This window comes from Anas acuta, chromosome 9 (genome assembly GCF_963932015.1).
Source record: "Anas acuta chromosome 9, bAnaAcu1.1, whole genome shotgun sequence".
NCBI classification, from domain to species: Eukaryota; Metazoa; Chordata; class Aves; order Anseriformes; family Anatidae; genus Anas; species Anas acuta.
Window position 1 is genome coordinate 314,139 of NC_088987.1, and position 18,713 is coordinate 332,851.

The 18,713-nt window shown below is 43.5% G+C and overlaps 1 long non-coding RNA gene across 12 annotated transcripts in view; it reads left to right on the forward strand.

The window, feature by feature from the left end:
- The window catches only part of LOC137861013 (uncharacterized), a 90,353-nt gene that overhangs the window by 39,125 nt on the left and 32,515 nt on the right, over positions 1–18,713 (forward strand). The window lies entirely within an intron of this gene.

Below are 18,713 nucleotides of genomic sequence, written 5' to 3' on the forward strand. Positions count from 1 at the left end.
TCAGTGGCAGCTTTCCATATGCTAACACTCGTGACTGCAGGACTGTTTAATTTTCACTTCTCTGAAGTATTTAATTTGTCAGCTGTTGGCTTCAGTTTATTAAAGACCAAACTTCAACTTACTTACCTAGATTTTTCTCTGTTAGGGTTGAATCACAGATCCTGTTTGAACAGACCATTATACGTGTGTAGAATTAAATGCAGGATGATGTCTTAAATCTAGAAATTCTAGCAGTCACTAGCAGGCTGAAAAGTAGGAAAAAAACATGTCTTTAAAGATGAATGTCTTGTCTCCATTCCTCTGTTAACTTTTATTTAGAGAAATGAAAAATTGGTTCTGCTAGAAATACTCCCTGCTTGTATTCCAGTGCCTGACTGCGAAGATGTGGCACACAGTTGCCAGTGCCTGTCTGCAGGTGCTGGCACTTCTCTGGTGGCTGAGGATAGCTGCTGCTGTGAGTTAATCACCCAGCAATTCACTGCTGGGGGCCTCTCTTTAATTATTGAATACCAGAATAGAGGTATATTGAATTACCTTGCTGGCAAATATTATCCAGCATCTCATGTAACTCTGCAATATTCTTGGTTTTCCTACTTGCATAACATTACGTTTTCTCCAAATAATCTTTTTTTTTTAAAAAAAAAAAAAAAGATTAAAAGATTTTAAAGATTTTAAAAGATTTTTTTTTAAAAAAAAAGTCAAAATAACTTTTAATATACTGCTTATATAGCAGTACATGTTTCCAGAGAATTATATGCTTACTTTGAAGATAGCCTTCCCTGGCAGTCAACAGTGCGTGATTACTCTTTTTTTTTTTTTTTAAAGTCAAGCCTGTACTTGGATTTAGCAGAACAAACCACTATGTGTGTAGTGCTTTATGAAGCAAACAACAACAAAAATATGAGCAGCTTAATTTTTCTCTTACTTATACCAGCTTTATTCCTGTGATAGTACATCAGCCCAGTTTCTGCTGGAATAATGAGTGGAGTTCCTGGTACCTTATGGACGAGCCTAAGAGAAGGCCATAAAGACAAGCTGTAAATACTTTGCAGCAGTTAGGGAGCATGAAATCCTTATGTGAGCTGCATATTCACCTTGCATAATTTTAAGCAGCACGCTTTCTCCAAATGATTGTAGGATGGATGAATAATATTATGATTGTCAAAGTGTATATAATATCAAGCTGGTATGTAAAGTGGCTTTTGGCTTTTAACCAGTCCCAAATGACAAGCATTCATACATATATGTAAAGTGTGTGTGTGTATGTATATATATATATATGAGAGTAAACATTTTTGACTTCTTCCTGTTTTGAAAAACCACCATATGCTGCTGCTCCAAGCTCCACCATGGAACACTTTCTCCAAAAATCTGAGCCAGCAGCAGGGTTGTCCCAAGAAGGGGAACATAAGCAGTAACAGGTATGTCCTGTTCTCCTTTATCAAGGAGACTTGAAAGGCTTTATACAAGCTCCTTTGAACGATCGTGAGTTATTATTATGCTGCTGATACCACAGCATCCTTCAGCTGAAAGCAATGGGCGATCCTAGGCTCAGCCCTTAGGCCAAGCCCTTCCCTGCTGTTTTTTCCAAGTGCTCTCATGACAGCTGGAGGTGAAAAGAGCTCCTTTAGCTGCTTGCTTTTCAGGTTGGGATGTTGTTATCCATGTTCCCATTTTCCAGATACTTGGAACTAATGCTAGAAATTCATTCATCAGAGTCAGGAGAATTACGCTGGGGGAAGGCGTTTTCTAGGTTGTCAGAGATCTCCTTGTAAGAAATGTACTTCCTTTGCCATTTCTCTTTGCCCTGATGTACTTGCAGGAGGGGTCTGAGTTTCCAAGGTCTTGATATTAAGGTCAGCAAAACCTGGTAAATCAGCTGTTTTTGCAGAAGCTCTGGCTGATATCCTGAGATATCTGTAGCCTGTAGTTCTGGTCCCATAGTGTACAACATAAGGAAAGCCTTCTGTGTCCAGTTGGAGTGTTAGTAGAGTCACTTGCAGTAGCATGTGAAGACTGGGGTCAAGAGAAAAATTAAACGTGTATTTTTGTAATTTTTCCCAGCTTGCGAAGATGCAAGTAAGTGCCAGTGTTCCTCCTCATTCCACTTCCTCTATCCTGCTATTACATGCAGATTTTAGGCATTAGATCTGCAAACAGTTTGAGAAATATGCCCCAGATCCCTTGACATTATACAGATGGTTTTACAGGAACTAACGTAGTCTCCAGTTTTGATGCAATTTTTATATAAGCTCTAAATATGGCACGAGAATTTCTCATTCCTTATTTTGCAAGAGAAATAAAACATGCCTTCATCTTGTTTCCCAAGCTGTACTGTATTCTGTGTAAGCCTGGTAACTACATACAAAAGGAAGGAAAATTTTTACACAGTGCCTAACTGAAAGGAAAGGCAATACTATGGTTGATCAAACATTTTTGTCATCCAGAAATTTCAGGGAATCTTGTGCTGCTGAATGAAGTCATGCGGGCAGCCATAGAGCCAGAGATCCCTCCTTTGTAACCATCACAGATATGTCTCATGCAGGTGCTGACAGAATTACATTGCTAGAATTTGCAGTGCTGCAGGCATTAATGGACTCCTGAAGCTGGTGAAAGGAGAGCTCCATCTACTGTTGTACTAAGAGAAGGCAAAAATAACTAGAATGGCTTTTTTTTTTTTTTTTTTTTTTTTTTTTTTGGCCTACTGGACAGCTACTGACTACCATGTCCCTTTCCCCCCCTCTTCCCTTTTCCTCCTCTTCCTATGGTCTTTAGAACCTTCCACTTCAAATCCAGTCCCCTGCCATATAGAACCAGGAAAAGAAACAGAAACTGACCCTGATTTCTTGCCCCTGTCCCTAGCAGAAGTCCATAGTCCAAAGCCTTTTGACTCTGGAAAATTTTAGGAGGGCTGCAGGCAACATTTGCTCTAGAGCTGCAGAAGCAGGGGAAAAAAATCTAGATAGTGCACAGTTCTATGGCTTTTTGCTTCATTTGCTATGGTGTTATTTCTGAGCTTACTGGATTTTAGATAGTAGAGAGGTACTTCATGCGGAAATATACACACGTATTTAAATCAAAATTTAGCCCTACGCGGAACGGGATCCCTCTTTACCAAGCCTGGAGATGCAACGAGGTATGTGAATGTGTGGGTGTGAATTCTGCAAGGAAATTCTCTGCAATACTTTGAACTAACATTCCAATCTCTGTCCTATGGTTTATGCTTTTAATAGTGGTAATGCATATCTAAAACTTAGTGTTTTCCACTGACCTTTATCTTTGCAATAGGCTGAACCAAGACCCCACTGTTCAAGTGCCAATTGTGCTGGCCTGAGATACGTATTATATATAGATAGTACTGGCCAGTCTGGGTAGTTTCTGAAGGATGTTATATAATTCAGTTCTAGAAAAATAATAATAAATCAGGCTTCATAACACTGTGGCCATATATTTTACAAATAGAAAGTGTTAGTTTTTGTCTGCAAGTGATTATCAGGTGGTAAAAACATTGTTATTCTGTGCTTGCAGGGAACAGCGGAAGTGTCTAGATTCTTAGAATTCCATGAAAGGCTTAACAGATAATTGTTCTGCACTGATATCAGGAAGAGCTTGTGCTTATGTTACTTGACTGAGAGAGCTCATCTCGTGTATTGTGAACAGATGTTTCAGATTTGAGTTCAGCGTGGAAGAAGAGAGAACAGTCTAGACCCCAGCATTTTCCATCTTTCATAGTATTACAACCACACACCTCCTGGATACATTCTGACACCACATCTCCTTCATCACTCTTTTCTGCCTTAAAAAAAAAAACAACAACAACAAAAAAAAAAAACACAAAAGTATTCAGTAGTGATTTTGTTTTTTCAGACTGAGTGCTTCTTTACCATGAAACTGAAGTGCAGACTCCAAAGGAGTGTCACTTTATAGTTTATATATATAAAAATATATACTAAAAAAAAAATATTTGGGTATAGGGTGTCAAATGTACCAAGACTAACAAAGGCACTTGATATTTTATTATTTGCTAGCCTTTGCTATATATATGGAGCTTTTTGCTGCATCTACATGTCTGACTGCTTTGGAGCAAGACTTTGCGGGACATGGGATGCATCAGGGACAGCACAGGTCTCTGCACAGTTGGGTTTCAGTTCAGAGTCATGCGGACTGCCTGTGCCAAGCTCTTCTGTTTCTGAGTTGTATCAATGGCTGTTGATCCTTTTCTCTCTGTGTGTTACAGGTAGGTGCAAGCAGAGGTCCTGCCTCCCTGCTTGGCCTACCCATAACAACAGGCTGGCCTGCTGGGTGCTGCAGCAGGTGCCTGCCTGTGTCAAGGATGGACCCTGCTGGTCCTCAGAGTCTGGCAAGGAACATGCAACTTCGCAAACTTTCCTGACTCTGAATGAATTGCTAGCATTGGGTTTTCCTTTGTGTAAGGACACAGCTGCCTGAGCACATTACGTACAGTTGTTATGCTAATTAGCCATGTACTTCTCTGTCAATATTTATTTGGTAGTTTCAGAGTTTCATTTACTTAAATGTATTTTACTTGTCATTGTTTAAACATACATAGCTGCAGATATCTCTAAAACCATAAGAAACAATTGAAACCTGCAGTAATACCCTCTCTGAAGTAATCATGTGCTTTCCACACCCTGGTGCATGTTACACAGCCAAACGGTCCTTAATGTTGCAACCCATGTGCATGCAACAACAGGAAAAACAGAAGAAATGTAAAATACTTCTCAACACAGCTGTCAACAATTAAACTGCGTGAGGTTTTGTTGGTGGAGGTTATGAAGAAGCCCTTGGAAATATGAAACATCTTTTGAAAGCAAGCACTGAAAATATGCGCCACAAACCAAGGAATAGATTGCAGATGGCAAATATATGTATCCGCAGACTGTCAAACAGTTTGGTTTGACAAATGGCTGTGATCTACCTTGAAGCTGTGCAGAGTATGAACAGTCAGGTTGCAGAGCCGTGGTGTACAAAAATAATTAAGCAAGAGTAAGCAAGCCTGATACTGTTGTTAAGGGAGAATTTATCTTTATATTCAATGGCCAGATCCCCCAGATAGCTAGGAGTTGGAGGACCTTTCACTCCTGTTAACAATACAGTTCAATTTTTGTGCCATGTTTGCCATCTGCAAACCCTCAGGATCTGCTGTAAGAAAGGAGAAAATGCAGCAGCGTTCACCTGTGAACTGGACCATGGCAGTGAAATGATCTGCTGGAGACAGGAGAGCAGATGAGTGGTGATACTGGAAGGACACATCAAGGCCTGCCAGCCCTTGGCTTGGTCCCATCAGGGCCAGAGGAGAGAATGCCTGTTGTAAGGAGAGAATGAAGAGAGAAAATTCTAGAAGTGTGTGCTCACAGCAGCCGTGGCACCCTTGCTTGGTGCTGTCAGGCCATGTTGGGTGGCAGCACCTGGCTCCCCAGGATTACAGTCATGCCAGCCAGCCTAATTGGCTTAGATAAAAATAAATTCCCATTGTTTCTGGTTTTGCCAGTGACCCCTACAGCTGAGCTGCTGGCTAAACCTGGCTTTGAGCAACCGCTCAGAAGCTGTGAGAACTTTGGAACTGGAGGAAACAGTGCTGTGAGGCTGCAGCAGTGTGGCAGAGCTGCTTCTGTACTCAGAGGAGCCTTGGCTTGGATGGGAGCTGTTGGCGGTGAAGAAGTACAGAGGCTGCTAGCTGGCTGTGGGCCTCTGATCACACTGCAGCAGGGTTGGCTGCTGGGTAGCATGCAGCCTCCAGGAGTTTGCTGCTACTGCAGTGCTGGCGGCTTGGTGCTTGTGCTTTCCTGGGGTTTAGGCATTGTGCAGTGTGGAGCAGAGCTTGCCCTTTCCTCAGTCACCCGTTTCTCTCACAAACTGTCTGCTGGATTTTCCTGAATTGATAATTTACTCAACTCTTTAAACTGTAAACTGCAGACTAAATTTTGCCCAGGATAATGTGGCCTGTTAATGACGGGTTTTGAAGAAGGCTGGAAGCTTGCCAGGTCTCAAGAAAAGGCTCTGGATTTGGCCATGCTGTTTGGTTTTGGAGACCACGAGGGTGGCTAGAGGTGGGATCTGCAGGGCTTTTAGTATGTTTAAAGTTAACTATAAGACAGCTGAACTGAAATGTTTTCTGTTGACAATCAGAAATGGTAAGAGGAGCCACAGACACTTCCTTTCTGTGATGCAGAAACTTGCAAATCGTCCTTGATTCACACCTTATAAGTAAAATTAGCCTGTGTCTAGCAGTTGCCAAACCTTTTCAAAGCTAAGATATTTGTACAAAGGAATTCAGTAACAGAAATGGAATTTGCTCATGGATCAGATTACTGTTATTTCTGGCTGGAAGCAGCACCAGAAATACTTGCAGGGATTTCCACTTTGCCTTTGGAAAGACATTGTGTATATTGTTGATACAAAAGGAGCTATGTGGGAGGATAATTCATATACACGAAGAGCCAGGAAGAGAGATGAGACCAGTGAGGCTGTCACAGCCTTGAATATGACTGTTGAGCTTTGCATTATAGCACTCAGTCTTGGTTCATTTTTGAAACATGAATCTTCAGTTGTTGAGAATATTGTGATGTGAGCTGCAATTGCTGTTATTTGGGAAAAGGCATTTCTAGCTGCAAGTCTAAGCTTTTGTACAAGACACAGTTCTTCACACTAGTTATACCTCGGTTTCCTGGAGAGATATGCCAGATAACTTCATCTATGTGATCAGGCAGATGACACTTAATGAAGTGTCATTTTGATGACTTTTCAAGCAATTGTGACACTGACCAAAGTGCTGTTACCTTAAAACAGGAACTCACCCACCAATTGGGAACTCCAATCAAAAAACATTTGGCATTTAAAATAAATCCTGATCAGAGTGGTCTGTATTTTGGAACCAGCTTTAAGTATAGCCTTGGTTCACTTGAAAATGCTCTCCTTGCTGATAGAATGAGTTGAAGAGGGCTCAGAGGATTGATAGACACGCACAGCCTGTAAAGGGGCTGCTGAGCACTAGGAATTACAGCCAGTCACCCATTTCTCTCACATCATTGGGTTGCCTTTTCAGCAGCAATAACAAAATGGGTTGGATCTATTACTTCACCCCCCAAAAATTGTACTTGGTATCACAGAACTGTAGGGGACCTCGAAAGATCATTGGGTCCAACCCTCCTGCCAAAGCAGGTTCCTCAGAGCAGGCTGCCCAGGTAGGCGTCCAGACAGGCCTTGAATATCTCCAGAGAAGGAGACTCCACAACCTCCCTGGGCAGCCTGTTCCAGTGCTCCGTCACCCTCACCGTGAAGAAGTTCTTTTGCACGTCAGTGCAGAACTTCCTGTGCTCTAACTTGCAGCCATTGCCCCTTGTCCTATCACAACACACCACTGAGAAGAGGTTGGCTACATCCTTCTGTCCCCTACCCCTCACATATTTATATACACTGAGGAGATCCCCTCTCAGTCTTCTCCAGGCTGAACAGACCGAGGTCTCTCAGCCTTTCCTCACAGGGAAGATGCTCCAGGCCCCGTATCATCTTTATGGCCCTCCGCTGGTCTCTTTCCAGGAGATCCCTGTCTTTTTTGTATCGGGGAGCCCAGAACTGGACACAGTACTCCAGGTGAGGCCTAACCAGGGCAGAGTGGAGGGGGAGGATCACCTCCCTTGACCTGCTGGCCACACTCCTTTTAATGCACGCCAGGATCCCATTGGCCTTCTTGGCCACCAGGGCACACTGCTGGCTTATGGTCACCCTGTCATCCCCCAGGACCCCCAGGTCCTTCTCCTCAGAGCTCCTCTCCAGCAGGCCATCCCCCAGCCTGTACTGTTATTTCAGGTAAATTTGAATATCAAGTCACCTTAAGCAATGACATATTTTCCTGGCTATCTTGACTAAGTTTATTCATTCTGTGGGATGGACTGGGCACAAAGAAGTGTCTCTCTCTAAGGAGTGAATTTCCTGGCTCTTTTGAAATTCATGTGAAAGGGACCAGCAACATATGGACTTAGTGTACCCCAGGGTGCAACTGCAGGAGCCTGGGAACACTTCATGCCTGCACCAAGTGTAGGAAGATGGGGGAGAAGAGGGAACTGGCTATCTGCTGTGAACAGTGTGGTGATTGTATGAATTATGCAGACATTTGTAGTACCAGGAGTGGGACTGGCACTTGGGGGACGCAGCCTGACTGCCCTGGCTGTGCAGGCTGCTCCTCATCGCAGCCACAGTGAAGTGTTCCTTCTGTCTGTGTGGATCACAGCAGAACTGGGAGATTCTTGTGAAGACATAAGGGCAATATCTGGACCAGGAGATGCAAATAAAAAATAAAATTGCTGGCTAGACCAAGAGCAACTCAGATACTGAGGAAGGACCAGAGAAGGCATTGGTTTGGAAGCATAACACCATCAGTGATCAGAGGATTCAGGTGTGAACTGAGGCAGAGCACCCTGCGGCTTTTCCAAGGAGACTTATTTATGGATCAGAAACTCCTGGTGCTATGCAGAGCAGTTTAATAAAAATATAACTGTAACATTTTCACACAAATTACAGATGAACACACCACAGGCAGAAGAGTGTACACCCAGTACTTGCATTAAAAGCCTGCAAGAGTCTGCATGCTGCCATAGACTTCACAGCAGGTCTTTAACGCATTTTCTCTATGATAGAAGCAGAGCAATTGTTTACTTCTTCATTGTTATGACTTTGCAGCTATAATGGAAATATATTAGGAATTACAGGTTTCATTATGGATCTTGGAGAACAACACTCAATATATACAATTAAATAGGGAGTATTTTTCTCTGCCTAAAATATGACATACCCTAAAAAAGTTAATTGAAAGGCTTCCATTTCTTTTGGTAGATTTGGATGCATGTGTTAAAAGACTTTCTGATTTTTTTACAAGACATACACTCATCCAGGCTGGGTTTGTTTCTCACTGTGATACCCTGATGTAGTGGTTAGCTGGAGATGTTTTATCTTCCTTGGTTGTTAACGTTAGCATCCCCCTATTTTGCTAGGAGCAGCAGCAGCAAAAACTTATCATCACTTCCAAACTTACCTGCATGTATGATCCAATGACAACACATAGTTACATCTCACGATCAAGTCCCTGCTGCTTTCAGGACACACCTGCCTGCAGGTACTTCTGCGTGTCTCTTTAGTGTCGTCTGTGTTATCCCTCATGGATATCAGCTAGCTTACATGCAATGCCTGTTGGGGCAGAAGACAGCTGGAGATGGCTGGTTTTCAGAGCACAGTTGGGAGTGTTTTTTTCTGGAAGACAATGAACATGTAGATGGGAGCGCATGGGAGACGAGTGCACAGCATTGCGGCCAGGCACCCCCATCCATTGGAAAAACTTCCACAAAATTAAAGGTTTATATAAGCATAATATCCAATGTTAATGAGCTGGACCCAGAGTATAGATTTTCTAACATTCAAAGATTGATTGCACTGAAGTTCTGCTGACATAGAGCACCTGAGCTTTATTTTCTCAGGTGAATTTGCAGGTAGGACGGAATACAACATCATGATAACTGTTAGCAGCAGTTTCAGCTTCCTGTAACATGCTCAGCCCTCTTGGAGGATACTTACTCAGGCCAGAAGATGACAGGAATGCCATAAGAGGTTTTCCCCAAAGAAAACATTTTGAAGCTAGTTCTTGATGTTTCTGAGATACATCCAATATAGTGTTCACACACGACTCCTTACAGCTCCATTTGAAGGTCAGAAAGCTTTGTTTTCTTGGAGAAAAGACCATCAGCATTATTTGTGCTGGTCTGAACTTCAAACAAAATTGCTGCTAAGAACTGCCAGCAGACTATAGTACGCAGCACAGCCCTGTCATGGAATGGATAATCCCCCATCCTTAAATATACTTTTTATTTATGTTGGCAGTGTATATAGTGCTAGGGATTTTAGCAGTTATCCCAGACATAACACTTCAAAAGTGCCACTGAGGAAACATCTATACAAATCTCTTTCTATTTCAAAACCTTAACTAAATAAATAATGTGAGCAGGCAAATATGTTGCAGCTTGTTGAAACTTAATGTAGAAAAATGTTCAAAAGTAAAAGGAAAATATTCAGAGAGCATTTTTTTTTCTATCACACATACCTGAAAATTGTATCAACTGGTAGCAGGAATTGAGATGAAACCTATATAATCCCATGGGAAACTGTAAGAAACTTCTTACATCTTCTGAATATTCATAAATCTATGGGGCCAGGCAGGATCCAATCCACCCAAGCGTACTGAAGGAGCTGGTGGAAGTGCTTGCCAAGCCACCTTCAGTAGTTTTTTAGCAGTCCTGGCTAAATGGGGAGGTTAACTGGGAATGTGACACCCATCTACAAGAAGGACAGGAAGGAGGATCCGGGGAACTACAGGCCTGTCAGTCTGACCATAGTGCAGGGAAAGGTGATGGATCACCCTGAACAGTCAGATCATCCCGAGTGCCATCATGAGGCACTGGCAGCCCCTGGTTTACAGAGTGCTCTGCAGATGGGGAATGACTGCACTGATTTCTTTACTTTGGTGTAGATAGGTCTATTGTAACAGAAGGCCTTGTGTAGCAGGTGGCATCCTCCACTCAAATGGTTGCAGTCAATAATGTCCCACCAGTTGAGCCATCTCACCATATGAATAGCCTTAAGTGCTTCATTAAAGGGCTTGTAAAGGTCTGCACCAATGTCTCTGTATTTGCACATTCCTCAGACTTGGCCTCAAGTTCTTCCAGTTCTCCTACTACTAACCAAACACGCTAAAGAGCTGCATCTGTACAAACACCAGCAGTGCAGTGTCAGATTTCCTTCTCTTCTCAGTTGTTTGAAAAAAGGAGTTAATGGTATTAGCAGAGTCAGATGTTTAGTGAGGCTTGGGAAGGAGAGGCTTGGTATTATACCCCCTTTCTTCTGTAACCATATAACAGACATTGTTTAAATTTTCTAGTAGTTGTGTTTTAAAGAAATTACCTTAAAATGAAATCAGAGCTGAATGAAACTGAGTATCTGTCTGATGAGAAATTGATATAGTTTTTGTTTTTATCTCAAAAGCAATGAATGAAAACCTTTAATTTTATTTATTTATTGGGGGGAGGGGGGGGGAAGATAAAAATCCAAACAGGGCTCAGGAATGCCTTTTTATTTAATTGAAACATTTCAACATTTCAACATTCCCAGAATCAATAGTGGTCAGTTTGTTTCTTGAACTGTCTTCAAAGTCAATTTCCATTTGAAGTGTTTTCCCTGTTAAACTGCATGTTTTGGCCAGCACTTCAGGAACCTGAATCTCTGCAAGTGTCAGGGTCCCCAGGGAGAGGGCAGCAGCTCCCAGGGCACACAGAGCAGCTTGGCGATCAAGACATCTGCATTGCATTAGAGGAAACATAATCTTCCTGGAAGCTCTGAGGCTCTAACACAATGTGCTAGTAAGGAGATGCAGCGTGTCATTTGCTCAAACTGACACATAACAGTATTTCAGAATAAATAAAAACATCATGAAATGAAATAAGTTGCTTTCATTTTCTCAGCAAAAAGATGAACATTTTCAGAAAAACTATTTTTTTCCACACCATTTTGTATAAGATGATTTTTCATCACAAAATCTTCCCAACAGAAAATTTATACCCAGCCCATGGTGAGACAAATGGAGAAGTGTGTGTGTGTGAGTGTGTGTTCCTTGTGTAGCACCTTGTGCAAGCAGGTTTGTTTGTTGTTGGCCTCATGCACTGAAGTATCAGAATCCGCTTAAACCTATGCCAATTTTCATCTTGCACTTGCTGGGAGCAAAGTGCCCCAAATACAAATTTCTGAGCAGAAGCCTGTTGAAGATCCTGGGCAGCTCAGGAGCAACAGGGTAGACTGCTGGCAACTGTGCCAGAGTGCATCACTCAAATCCTCCTTGTTCGTTAATGTCACAAGCCAGGGGTCTGGCTTCTGGCTCGTTCTTATGCTGACCGGTGCAATCAGCACATGCCTGCTTAGAGTTAATTGAATTAAATGGGAAGTTTGCCAGGGATGCCAGTTATCTTGGTTTCTTGGTTTAGTCATTAGCACAAAGACCGTGTAAGGATTAGCTGTTGTTTGCTGTCTCAGGTGTCAGTGGTGACAGCAGCTACCAGGTTATGGTCTTTTCAGAAGCAGGCTGTTCTGGAGGATATGACAGCCTTCCTGGTGGATGATATATTTACTGATTGTTTAAAATGCAAGTATTCATTATTGGTATTACTTTATTTTATTATTCACCTTGAATAACTTGAAGTATTTCATATCTTGGGTCTTTTTAGCTGGTAGCATGCACTTGCATTTCCAGGGGCTTTGCAAATCTATGAGACAGACTTACTCGTCTTTCTGACAGCCTTCAGACAGACTTGCTTTCTGACTCTTCCTGGTCAGCTTCACTGGGTTCCTTGGGGCACAGTGAGTGATGCAGGTTGCTGGTAGCGCCGCTGCTGGGCTGAGCCCTGCTCCTGGGCATCCACTGGCCTCACTCGAGCCTTGTGAGGAGGGAATAAGGAGATGGGTTTTGTGATTCTGAGGACCATTGCAGTGCTAAATGAATGAGACCAGACTTAGCTATTGCAGGAAAGAATGGCATTGTCCTGTTTTGTATTCTAGATGAGAAATTCTGGTTCTGAAAATCTGCACAACTACTGAGGAAACAGTGGGAAAAGTAACATCTGTGAGGGCCCCAGGAGACCCTATAGCAAATCAAGACAGGCTTAGCATTCCTTAAATACTTCCAAGACAAGGGAAGAAACCCAAACTTCTTCCTTCCCCTGCTCCCCAGTGCTTCAGACTTTTGTTCTGTTTAATAAACAAGGACAATTTCTGAAAGGCCCTGGGTCCATCCTGGCGGGCTGCATGGAGCAGGGAGTGGTGCCTACATAGTAATGAGGTGCAACAGTGTTCTGGGGGTTGGCAGCGCTGACCAGTGAGCAGAACCACCGCTGGCAGTCTGCATGATGTGCTGACCTCAGAAAATGTCCCTGTCCACGGCTGGTGGAGGGTGAGGGTCCCCAGACTGCAGCCGTGCCTGTGCTGAGCCCCAGAGCACAGCAGCTCCTGCCAGCCAGCAGCCTCCAGCCAGGCTGGGCCGCACGGTACCAGGTGCTGCCAGGCCACGAGGCCCAGCCAGGAGAGGCCGGAGCCATGGCTCCTGCACTTGGTGCTGGGCTTAGCCCCAGCTGGGTGAGAACAGCCCGGGGTGGCTGCACATCAGCCATTCCATCTAGGCCTCCTAACAGACTCTTGCTTTCACAAACCTCTCCTGCACAAGGGGCTTCGCAGTTGCATTCTGAGTCCAGGAGTTTGCAGCAATAATCCCAGTGCCTTCTGACTGTTGTGAAAGGCAATGTGCTTTAGGGAGTCCTTTTAAACTGTTTTTGAGACTCTTAAAAATTTCTGAACTTTCAAACTGAATTCTGGTGATTAAATATTATTGTTGAACTCAGCATGAAATATAGAACAGAGCCTAAATCTGGTGATGCTCTTGACTTCAGCAGTAAATACTGACAGAATTTTTAATATATAATGTATTTTAGTGGTGAATGCTTAAAATTCTTCCTCTGCTGTGGTTAGCCTGAGATCCTGCATTGGAATGAGCAACACGGAGATCTAAGACGTGATAAGCTTAGCCTAGACTGGTCTAATACGTGTTTTGTAGGACAGTATAGATACTTACTGGCAATGCTATTGAGTTTTCTTTTTTTGCCTGTCATGTGCAGTTCCTCCTGCATATTAATGAATAGGGTAAAGCCCACAATAAGCAGTGAACTAGGTCTAGCAAATGTGGTAGATGAAGACTGCTGCTGGTCCTGCTTGTGCTGCACCACTCTGTCAAAGTGCACCACAAGCATGATAAGCTGGCTCCTGCCAGCAGGCAGTGTGCAAGGTGCCAAGCTGCAGGCACTGACAGTGGTTCTCTGACATGCCAGGATCAGACATGCAAGCCTGTGTGCCCCGAGGCAAAGCTGCCCTGAGGCATGAGTCTACACAGACCACGTGTCCTGGTCCTTCCAGCTTGGAGGCGGCTCCAGCTCCTTCTGCATAAGGGTACACACACTGGATCAATGTGCCATGTTGACTCTGAAATAGTTTGCACAAGGCTGAAGATGTGTCCTGACAAGCCCCACAAGAAGGTTGGTGGCACATCAGGGCTGTGTCCCTGCGGGAACCTCTTTGTTGCTGACTGCAGACACTGTAGCCCTAGCCTGCCTGCTTGGTCAGAGCCTTTGGATGCAGACTTTTCATAAATAGGCAGAACAACTTCCTCTTTCATTCATGCTTGAAAGATTTCAACAGGACTCATCTCTCACCTTGTTAGACCCTGCCTGTCCAAGATCACTAAGTCTGCCCTATCACTGGAAAATTGCTCACTGTCACAGATAAGTCAGAATTAATGTTCTGTAGCACTGGGAGTGTGGTTCAGTATAGGGTCAGTGTGGTGCTGACTGATAGCATGTGGCTACATGCCTTGACCTACCGTCCAGCCTATGTGAGTTACAGTTCCTAAGGCACAGTTGTTAATTTCCCATCTACTTCAGAGTATTGTCAAGAAATAAAATACACAGGACTTAGACAAATCCCAAATCCATGAAATGCCTTTTGTACTGTATGAAAACAACACAAATATTTCTTTCATGTAAAATATACCTGGTCTTTCATTGATTTCAAAGAGAAATGCATGCAAAACTGTAACTGCAGTAAAAAGTAAATAAAATTCTTACTGCTTACTGAAATCAAAAACCCACAGTAATAATATAAGGGTAGAGCTGGTACAAAAAGTAGTCTTCATTAGAGACAAAATGAGACAGATGTGAAACATTATGCTAGTTTTCCTCAAGGGTAGCACTTAAGTAGTTCTTTACAGAAAGGAATTGCAAAAGCTTTGTATCAAAGTAACTTTAGCCTAAGTTATTTGTAAAAGAAGAGATAAACATCTCTTTTCGGTATTTCACAGATAAGCTTATCAGATATGATAAATATGGCAGAGAAGTAATGAGAGCCTTCAAAAGATGTTCTGTGTCCGTGGGCCCTTCTTTGGTGAACATAATGTCCTGAGGGGACACTGAAACAACAGTTGCCTGTATTAAGTGAAAAAGCAGATATGTTCAAATTACTGTATTAAATAAGGTACACAGATCACTGTGTACTTTGTGACCTGTGTGAGTACCAAAAATCTTCAGACTGGCATCCAAAGGCTGGCGGGTTTCATGGTGCAGGAGAACAATCTAAGGCACTTTCCAGTAACCCCCACCACCACTGCAGTGCTTTCCTTGGCTGCATCCCAGTGGTGGACCTGCTGGTCTTGCTGGCATGACTGTATACGTGGGCTTCCTTTACACTCAAGCTGTGGTGGGAGCGGGAGGATGACTGCATACCCTCTATGCCCTTGCTCAGCGTCTGGTCCTTGGCATAAAGTGAGGGGATGCAAGTCACTCATGAGTGCAACCAGTGATGGAGCTTCTGCCCAGGGAGCTGGGGTGAGCTGCCACCAGCCCCTCGAGCTCTGGGGAGCTCAGGATGGTCCCACTGCATGGGAGGAGGGTGCTAAAGGCTGGCATCAAGAAGCACGGCCACCTGGGGCTGCAGGGTGCCCAAAGCTATGTGCTCTCCCAATCTGGGTGCGTGATGAAGTCTGCTGGTCCCTGGGCCAGCCAAAAAGCGCTGAGTGCTTGGCTCTGCATCCCTCTGCTCCTCAGGCAAGAAACTGAAGTTGTGCTGGGGTGGGGAGGTTCGGGGTCCAGTTTTCCATGAGTGAATCAAAGTGAAGTAAAATGTCTCTGTTGCTCCCAGCTGATGCTTTGAGCAAGGGTTGTGAACAGGAAAAGCACGCTGCAGTGGCTGTGGTGGGCTGTGCAACCTCATCCAGGTCCAGCTGCTGCAAGTTGCCCAGGCGCAAGAGAAGTCCTGTCCCAGAGCTGAAAGTGGGTCAAGAGCCAAGCACCACTGCCTCTAGACCTCACAGTGTCCTGGCCACAGGCAGACAAGCTGATGAGTCTGCGTGATGCCTGGCTGCTGCAGAGCTTTCAGCCCAACCAGAGGCTCAAATCCCTGCGTCGTGTTTCCTGGTCAGATCAGAAAATTGGCCTCCTCCAGTCTTCAGATAGATCAATTGTTTTGCCCTGCCCAAAGAGAGGAGACAACATGGAGGGTGAAACAAATGAGCTCAGGACTTGCTAAATCACAAAATACTAAGAAAATGGTGAGCTTTCTGCATTGGTTTTGACTTGCTCTCTTTAAGAAAAAAGTCTTGATACTGGCAACGTTTAACCATAGCAGGATAAAGTACCAGCTATAAATATACTAGGAAAAAGGAAGGGAAAACATCTAAATACTAAGACACTTCAGTTGAGCCACTTTTAATTTACCATTTCTCACTGTGAATGTGCTTGGCTCTTCCTGCCTGCCACGCCACAGTGTTCTGAATGCAGCCCCAGCCCTGATCAGAGGCAGAACTGGTTGCAGGCACTTGTTGTGGCGTGGTGGCTGGGGCCTGGCATCCCCTCCCTATCAACTTGGCAACTGGGGCATGTTCCTCAGCATTCTGTAGGAAGGCAGGATTTATGTGCGCTTTGCAGTTATCTAGAAAAATACCACCCACAGTGAGGCTCTAAACTGGCTGAGAGCCAATGGTCAGAAAGTGAAGATGAGCACATTGAATGAGAGAAACGACCTACGTAGATGGGGATTTCACAGGCTGCAAATGCTGCCAGGAATGTATGGAAATTGGCAATAACTAAAATTATACTTTTTATGGTTTTTGGAATCCAGTTAGAATTTCACAAACATGGTTCCTGCATATCTTCCACTTTTCTGATGTACACTAGCCATAAAAATGACTGTTATTTAAAGAACTGTACAAAGTTGAACTGATGTAGCTGAAGATGCGTTTTGTAAGTTGATGTCAAAGCTGTTTCAAAATCCCGATTGAATTTTGCCCTGAGTTAATATGGAACCGTCTCAGGAATATTAAATTATGCTCACTGAGAGTAACTTCAAATTAAAATCACGACCTGATCTACGTATGTCTGTGTTAGACTTTATGCCAATCGAACAGTTATAGTCTACGAGCCAGTGATTGGTATAACTTGTGGCAAAAGGCTGTGATCTGTCTGGCTGTGGGCAGAGAGATGTTTCAGTTTGATCTAATGAAGTCTGACAATTTCTGCCAGTGAAACCGGGATACCAAAGAAAAGCCGCTGAAGAGCTCCATTGCAGCAGCCTCTCACACAGGTGGTATCCCAACATATTTTTGTCCCAAATTATTCCAGCTCTTCCCAGCTATGTTGTGTTGGTTTGTTTTTGATACTGTCCTGTGACATTCAAGTGTTTTATCTGGCAAAGGGAGACAATGTACCTTACTTCAGAGTCTGATTTCACATGTTGCCCTGAAAAGCATTCTCAGAAGTAAAAGAGAAGCCTTGTTCTCCAAAAGCACCTATCTATACGCAATAATCAAATTCTTTCTTTTTAATTTTTAATGAGAAGAAAATAATTTTATACATTTAATGCAAATGTGTAAAAACTGCTACAATATACCTACCAATACATGATTTTATTTTTAAGCACAGAATCGTATTAGGCTTAAAAATAGAAATTCTCTGAATTTTCTTTTACATTCTTCTCTGAGCACAGTGAAGGGGATGGTTAGCTACACTGTCACACTGTGTTGGTCATGTTTCTCAAATTCTTTTCTAAAAAGAGGTGTGACTGTTTGGCCAGCTGAAGTAATCCGATTGGCAGGAGGGAAACTTAGTTCAACGGGCAGAATTTTAAAAACACTGTGGTTCTTTGTTTAACAGCCAGATTCTACACAAATCAGCTCCAGCTCTGAAATAATTTTTCTCCCCACCCTCATGCATCAGCCTGTCCTGGTTGGTGTTGCTGCTCCTCATTGCACCCCAGCTCTGACAGTCTGAGATGGGTGAGAACACGGGCTAGCTAGCCGGCACGGAGGCTCTGCTTCTGCTCAGGGATGCTGCTTAACCTTTCTCTAATTTTTCCAGAGTACTCTTTGCTTATGCACTCCTTGGGTTCCAGGCTGTGCATTTTGTATCATCAACAGCCTTGGACCTTTTTTTTCCAGAAATATTTCTTCTTTTCTCCTTGCCTGTGCTCCTCTTTATACCTTTTCTGCTTTGAGAAAAGTATCACTATTGGTTACCAGGTCCCTCTTTAGTTGGAATGTCACTTAAATCTGTATTCCTTCTGAGGAAAATTGGAGGAAGCAGGGGAATGGTCAGGACAGAGCCAAAGCAGAGGTTGTCCAGCAGCAATGTGCAGAGCCAGAGTGAAGCAGCCGTTGTCCTGCTGCAGCCTCCAGTCCTTCCCCAGGTGTGCCTGGGCCCTGTGGTCATTTCAGAGCAGGGGCAGCAAGTTAGGCTCAGTCCCACTAGAAAGAATGCACCTCAGGAGCTGTGCAATGCGCTGGAAGATTGGTCCCATTTTTTTTTGTTCGGATTGAATGAATAACACAAACGAAAATTCCTGAAGGTTACAGTAATGGAAAATAACAATTAATATTGTTGTTTAGCCAATGTTTTACATCACGTAGAGATCAGATGTTTAGCAATAACACTGATTTACAATGAGAAATATATGACTGCCCTAATTACCTACTGCCAGGTTTTACCACCCTTTTTACTCAGTGAGTGGTTTTCCTGGCTGGGTGCGGTCCTACTGACTGTGATCAAGACAGGGACCTGGCTGATGGA